Raw genomic sequence first — 7,711 nt, forward strand, 5'->3', positions numbered from 1 at the left:
TAAAGTTATCTGTTCCTCCTTCTTTTTTTCTCCCGCTGTGATGGACATGACTGCTTATATACTGTAGATAGAACAAATGTTATCTCTGTCTCTCACACACACACACACACACATCTACTGTCATATCTTGTTTTTATCTCCTGTCTAATGCACATGCTCAGTATGAGGTCAGATCCCAGTCTGTGTTCCATCACATCATCCTGCCTGTCACAGCTGAAGGGTTCGCGCTGGTCAGTTAGACATTCAGTGAAGATATTACGACCGACCTGAGGATGGATCACTTCTCAGGTTCTCCCCGTGTCTGTCTGGGTTTTCTTTGGGTTCTCTGGTTTCCTCTACCATCCCAGAAACATACTGTAGGTGGACTGGTGGACTCTAGGTGTGAAGGAGTGTACGCATTGCCCGGGGTCCACCGTGACCCCGACGGAAGCGGGATGGAAATGTTACCGAAAATGACAGTGTTTCAACATTGTTGGAGCTCGCGAACCTCCGACATCCCGACCGAACCCCTGATTTTTGTCTAATCTGAAAAAAAAAACAACAACAACAGAAAATATGAAAGGGCGCAAATACATTTTCACAGCATTATATTAAAGTACCTGGAACCTTTGCCCTAAATCAATGCAGTCCCAGAACTCAAGGACCTGAGAGACTCGTACATCAGCCGCTCGTCAGATTTCTCAGAGCATGCCAACAGTTCTCAGAATCAGATTCTTAATATCCCGTGACTGGTGACCCAGTAAGTTCGCTAAACCCCTCCCCCAGACATCAGTTAACCAATAACAGCTAAGCACTGGCATTAAGGTTACCTATTGAATATGCTGCAAGTTAGCAGTGGACTAAACAAGATGTCTGATATGGCTAAAGTTTAGAGCAAAGTGAAATTTCTCCAATTTCCGAAGCCTAAGAACGAGGAAGTGATGTAAAGGGTTTCTTTGTTTCTTTGTTTAGCATTCAATGCCCTTCGGATTAAATGCCCGATTTCCCACAATAATGACATGATTACAAAGTTTTTGCATTTCCTTTTTTTTTTTTTTTTTTTTTAAACGTAGGCCTTTCTTCCTAACATTTCTCACCTTCTCCTAAAACCGTACATAATAAAATGCGGAGCTGGTTAAAGATGCACTGCAAAGTCTATGGTTTAAACAGTGATAACTGAAAGTAATATATTGATATATATTTAAAAGGATACTCAACCGCCGAAAGCTTCCTTTACTACGTCGTGACGAAGAGGTAAAGCTTACTGACAAGTCAGAAACGGAGATATCAAAATTATCTTCGAAGCGTACAACTTTTAAGTCAGGAACTATATTAAATTTGATCGACTCATCCGATGCATCAGAAATGCATTGGAGAACTTGAACAAGTCACGAGTGGTCATGCTGTATAACTGAATTTAGGTTGATCTACAGTTCTGGAGAGCCAAGTCCTTACGCTGGCTTTCTTTTATTAAAGATATTTACTTGTACGAGTTCCTAATAAAATCTTATGAATGTTTACAAAGCGATTATGTGCGTCCTCCATGTCAGATTATAAGGAGAAGATCCTCTAACGGTAGACCCGTGACTACATTCTGCTCGCGTGATCCGGAAATCAGCTCATGCGGAAAAACGGCTCGGTTTTCTGAAATGTCCTGCAGAGTGAGCTTGAGGTAATGAGTATATTTTTCCGTTTATATCTTTCCGAGTCTTTTGCGATTGTTGCGGCCAAAAATAGCTTGATTTTGCTGCGGCTTTTTTTTTTTCAAAATACGCAGAGTTTGTTGGTAAACGAGACCCTTTTGCTGTGCTCATGTTCGACGCACGTGAATCGTAGAGGGCTTTTGGCTGAACGCACGTTGTGATGACGTCACATGACGCGTCCCGGCCCAAATCTGCGGGAAAATATGCGGTAATTTTGAAAAAAAGCTGATGAATTGATTTTGCCTTCATTTCTGCCATCAAACAATTCTGAGTGGACTGATCATCCTTAGTAGCATATTTTGTAGCTATGTCATGAGTTTTGCGTCCACCTACAGAATGGTGCCTCCTAGTGGTGGCGTCAGTGCAGAGCTTAAACTCACACACAGATTTCCGTCACTGCCAGAACATAATCGTCGGCCATCTTTTGGTCACGGTGGCAGGAAATTCGGCGGCCACGTTAAGAGATCTAAGAACGCCGATTTCGACTCATGACCATAATTATTTTATGATGTTTGATTTTTGGCTGCAACAGTAAAATCTGGCTGTACAGAGTTTAATGAGTCCTGCATACATTAACAGTCAGGCTACCGGCTCCGCACACAGGGTCACACGAGGTAACCCACACACCCACACACACACATACACACCCAAGAGTAAGAATATGTCTATTTCTTCTGCTGTGCAACATGAGTGAGCTTGCTTAATATTCAGTAATCCCCATGACGGTCATTATTCTGAGCTTCATTCTCCTGGTGTGACATTCGCGTTTTTAAAGTGTTCTCTCTTTCATTTTCTTTTTTTTTTCCTTGTCTTTTTTTTTTTTTTTTTTTTTTTTTTTGCAAAACTTTGTCCCAGATTTAAGGTTACTTGGACATTGTTAGAAAGAAAGAAGTTGCACAAATGTCACTTCCTTTTATTCATTTGGAAATTGGAATTTGGTGCTCATTATATACAGCTCTTCATGGTAACGGTCCACCTGGTCAAACAGAGAAAGAGAGAGAGAAAGAGAGAGAGAGAGAGAGAGAGAGAGAGAGAGCAAGGAGCAAAGTCCACACGTACGGCCTGGTCAGCAAACAGCTAATTGCTGGCAATCCATGTCAGCTTCCCTCCATACACACACAGATAGGGACTTATAACCGTAGCTACAGTTGAGAGGAAAAGTTTGCCCATTTAAAACATGCAGCCTAAATACACTCCAGTTTATTAGGAACACCAGACTGATACTCCATACTAGGCCATCCATTGCTCTCAGAACAGCCTCCATTCTCCAACAAGATGTTCCTTTAAGATTCTAGTCCGTGTTGAAATCGCTGCAGTTTTGTCAAAGTTAGACATGCTGTGAATTTCGAGATGCGTTTCAGCTCACCGTGGTTGTAAAGAGTGGTTATTTGCGTCACTGTAGCCTTCCTGTCAGCTCCGGCCTCTCTCACTGACTGGATGTTTTTTGTTTTTCGCACCGTTTGGTAAGTATAAACTCTAGAGGCTGGTGTGTGTGTGTGTGTGTGTGAAATCCCATGAGTTTAGCCGAGTTTGGCACCAGCAACCATGCTACGGTCTGATGTTTGATGTGAACTTTAATTGACCTGTATCTTAATGATTTTATGTATTGTACTGCTGGCAGGTGATTGGTCGATTGGGATTGGATAGCTGCATGAATGAGCTGGTGTACAGGTGTTCCTAATAAAGTGGTTGTTGAGTGTATGGAAACAATTGTGTCAAAGTCAGCAGTAATCATTATTTCCAATTGCAAAAGCTAGCTGACCAAAGTCTATGTGGATTTTGGGTTCCTTTCTGCAAAGTAATAACTTTCGTCTCCTTGTGAAATTGGATCTAATGCAACTCCTGAGAATTTTAGGGTATGTGTTGCTACAAGGCCCCCCCAAAAAAAAAAAAAAAAAAAAAAAAAAAAAGAGTTTATTGTTCTCTGGGCCTGCACACTACATTCTGTCCTTAAAATACATATCAAGTATACAGAATATTCATACTTTACGTGCTCTAGTTTCGAGCTTAAACGTTTGCATCCCTGAATCAGAAAAACAGCTCAACTTAATATGGAAAATATTGACCTTTCACAGAGCAGGAAGGAAGAAAGCATGGATCTATTCATCCTCGGCAAGCGTTTTATCCTGCTCAGTCGATTCAAAGCCTATCCCGGGAACACTGGGAGTGAGAAACCCAAAAGAAACCCGATGAGAATATGTGGATAATCGCCCGAGCTCAGGATCGAAGCAGGAACTGTTGAGCAAAAATGAGAAAAAATCAGAAACAAACTAAAAAAATGGAGGCTTGAGGAATAAAAGATTTCAGATTAATACCGTAACATGCGTTTTTTTTTCTGTGATAATAAAGGAACTTAGTCCTGTGGTGTGCAAAGGTGTGCATACTTTTGCACCCGACAGTGTTAAAACCTGCATTCTTCAACATAGTCTTTCAACATGAAATTGCTATCGCTATTTTATTTGACCTTCAAATGAGACAGACTAATCGAGTAATTATCAATAAATTAGTCACGCTGTAATTCAGCACGCTGATGACTGTGCGATTTCAATTGAATTTTCTCTGGTACATCTTATCTAGCCACGCAAAGGGACACAGTGTCGCATTACCATAACTCACACTGAATCAACACACCTGCACCTAACCGCGATTGGTCGAGGACTTCGCCAAAGTGCCACGTCAGTCTCGGGTCTGAACAGCACGCGTCCCACGTGCGACTCTCGCCGAGCGGCTTCACCGCACGCTCGACTCTTTGACGGATCCGTCCTCCAATAGGGAGTCTTTTCGAACGCAGCCCGGAGCCGGTGCAAGTGATAAGCCGAGTATGATATAGCTGTGTTCCTTCAGTCGGCTCCTCGCTGCTAGATTGTAAGGATTTGCACAGCTTATCTACTCGTGCTAAAGCATGATCTAGGGGAAAGGTTAGCATTACACTGTAGCGCTTTTCTACACACCACTAATGGGGCCAATATGTCACCAGGCAGCTTCGGTTCAGGATCCGATGTAGGTGAGAGGTGAGCGAGGAGAAGGGGTGACACCATGCCGTGCCCTTTCAGAGAGTTATAAAGATCTTTACAGTACACGTGAGCGAGTTTTAGTAGTAGTAGTAGTAGTAGTACTCCTTTGCTGGTTTGACATAATCCGTATCTTTTCGAAGATTAATTCTGGTTAGACGAGATCCCAGTAAAACCTTGGCCGAATACTATCACAGACAACATGTCGGATTATACAGGGAAGATCGTCTAACGACAGACCTGCGAGTAAAGAAAACGACTACTGAGTTCAAATCCCAGCACCACCACGCTCCAGCTGCTGGGCCCTTGAGCAAGGCCCTTAACCCTCTACTGCTCGTTTGAATAAATGAGATAAATATTAGTCGCTCTGGATAAGGGCGTCTGCCAAAAATCCCATTAAAAAATATTTTCACGAGTCATCATGTCCTCTACCGTATCTCTGTAGCTGTCCCCTGACTTCGGGATCATCCGAGGATGTCCTCCTATCAGTGGCTTTTAAATTTAGCCCTGAGGGTGTCACTAAATGAGCCGTCGCGTTATGCATTGTACGACTCAAACCATGACCTAAGATGAATTTCATTTCATTTATTTTTTACAACGTGCAATTTTTGTTAGCGACTGCAAAATCAGGCCAAAAAATCTGATTGAGAAAGAGTAGTACAGTAGATTCTGTTCTCGTGAGTTCAAATCCAAGGTTGGACGTTTCATTCGCTAATTCTATTTGTCTGAGTCATTTGACTCAGTTGAACAAATCAGTATCAGACACTGCCATGCACTACAATGAGTCATTCTTTTTGTTCAGTCGCTGTTGATGGGCTTCACTGCAAACTGCAAAAATACAACGTGCAAACCAAAGCACTACATTTCCATCTATATCTATATATAGGTGTGTGTGTGTGTGTGTGTGCTGATTTCGATCCATGCACCTTGATTCAGTGAATCGTTTCAGTTTGACTCAGCCGATATTTTGTTCATAATGGAGATTCATTTCTCATCAGTGGATCTCTTCCATCAAGGCCGAGATTCGTTCCTCTCCGTTCAAGGCAGTAAATCTTTTTTTCATGACTTCTCTCTTGTCCGACCAGTTTGAATCAATGGATCTTTTCAAACACGACCGAAATCGACACCTCATTTAATAGGTCAGCGTTTAAGTCGAAATGAATCTTTCGTTCGTGAGCAAAATTCGCTCCAACGTTGTTGTCGATAAAGTGGGCGGAGTCAGTGTCCGCTCTTACGTATGATGACTGTATTCTGTCTTGCTTTAAAGTTGTTCAGATAATAAATAAATAAATAAATAAATAAAAACGTCCACCAAGTCAAGAAACGTCAATGTTATCGGAGCAATAAACAGTTGATAGAGAGTTGCATCATGTCAACAATCCTGTAGTTCCCTGGAGGTCACGCGGGTCACAATGTCAGTGAGTTTATCGGTATCACACAGCCACAGTGTTGGTTATCGACATCCAATCATGAAGACTCGTCATGCTGAGGCCTGGAGCCTTGGCAGTGAGCGAACGGCAGGCAGAACGCATGCAGGCAGAGCGAGAGCAGAAAATGTACAAAGTTCAGAGAACGACCGGACGCTCTGCGTGGTTCAGTGACCACGTTTTACAGCTCAGTGATTGGCTTATCTTCTCTGACGACAGACAGAGAAAAAGGAGAGAGAGAGATGATATGTCCGGAGGTAATGGCTGACAACAGGGTTCTCCAAGTACACATAATGTTTGTGTGAAATAAATCAGTATGCTCATAAGATACAAGGGAATGTTAATGGTTAAATGTTGTAGGTTTTCTGGTAACTTCCTTCGTAATAAATCCGGTCGATTGTTAGTAATCCTACACAATCCGCTTGTTGGTTCCATGAAGGATAATTTAAATACAGAGTAGTGACAGTACTCAGTGTGCATGTAATGGAATAATAGAGCAATAGTAATGGAAAAGAAACAGCCAAAACAGGAACACACTGCTGCTGCCAGGCCTCACACACACACACACACACACACACACACACAATGTGAATATTCACAAAATATGACATGGTTTTTGAGTGAGAATGGCCCAGATAGAAACCTAATTGTGGATTAAATTTCACTGGGAAATCTCCACTGGAAACATTTTTCAGTAACTGAGAAAGATCGAGGCATGCTGGGTGTGTGGAAAGAAAAAATAGGAGAAAAGAAAAAACAAACAAACAAAATATCACCAACTGCTAATTATTTTTTAGCTAGTTATGTAATGTACTCCTCTTTTTTTTCTCATGAAGGGTGCCAATAATTCTGGAGTAGACTGTAATAACATTGCTACTACCACTAAAAAATGCGTAATGGGGGAAAAAGTAATGGAACAAAATAAAACGCATTGGAAAGTAAAAAATCTAGGCAAATATGCAAATCTGTGCCATATTTATTATTATTATTATTATTATTATTATTATTATTATTATTATTATTATGTCTTCATGTAATAAAATATTCGTTCATATTTTCCTCTTTCATTTAGCAGCTCATCACTTCTTTTTAATGATCTCTTTCATTTGTCTTTGGATTGTAAACATCGATCAACCGCACACGTGGCAAATCTGATCCGAGACCGATAATCCAACAAAACCAGGGATGTTGATAAAGTGGGCGGAGTCAGTGTCTAAATGATATACTGCCTGCTGATCAGATTTTGAAAGGTTTTATATAGAAATGGCACAAGACCATTTTTTTTTCTTTTCCTATAACGAAAACCTTGTGTATCACTCTATACCGATACACAGTCTATAAATTTATTTCTTTAATAAGTGTTAAGCAGGCTGCTTAAAATGAAAAACATTTGTTGTTTTTGGGGGGGTTTTTTTGGAAGCGCATCGCTATATACAAAAATTTTAAAAAATACACAAGAAAGAACACATAGCTAACACATGACGCACAAAACCAACGCTTTTTTTTTTTAATTCAGTTAAACTTTTTTTACAAAAATATGTCAAATGTAATCGATATAACGTTTAAAGTATATTTAAAAAAAAAAGTGCGT

The 7,711-nt window shown here is 40.8% G+C and overlaps 1 protein-coding gene across 2 annotated transcripts in view; it reads right to left on the minus strand.

The window, feature by feature from the left end:
• LOC108259135 (uncharacterized) overlaps positions 1-6,249 on the minus strand; it is a 9,530-nt gene extending 3,281 nt beyond the window's left edge. Inside the window, exons 1-3 of one of the 2 annotated variants that reach the window (XM_053676748.1) lie at positions 4,299-6,249; positions 3,749-3,917; positions 1-525 (exon numbers count right to left, since the gene is read on the minus strand). The exon at positions 1-525 is cut by the window's left edge and continues 3,281 nt beyond it. The gene's annotated coding sequence lies outside the window, so the exon portion shown is untranslated. The remainder of the gene's footprint in view (positions 526-3,748; positions 3,918-4,298) is intronic. The other variant, XM_053676747.1, reaches the window with a different exon arrangement.
• Positions 6,250-7,711: the final 1,462 nt, after the last annotated feature.

This window comes from Ictalurus punctatus, chromosome 27 (genome assembly GCF_001660625.3).
Source record: "Ictalurus punctatus breed USDA103 chromosome 27, Coco_2.0, whole genome shotgun sequence".
Taxonomy (NCBI): domain Eukaryota; kingdom Metazoa; phylum Chordata; class Actinopteri; order Siluriformes; family Ictaluridae; genus Ictalurus; species Ictalurus punctatus.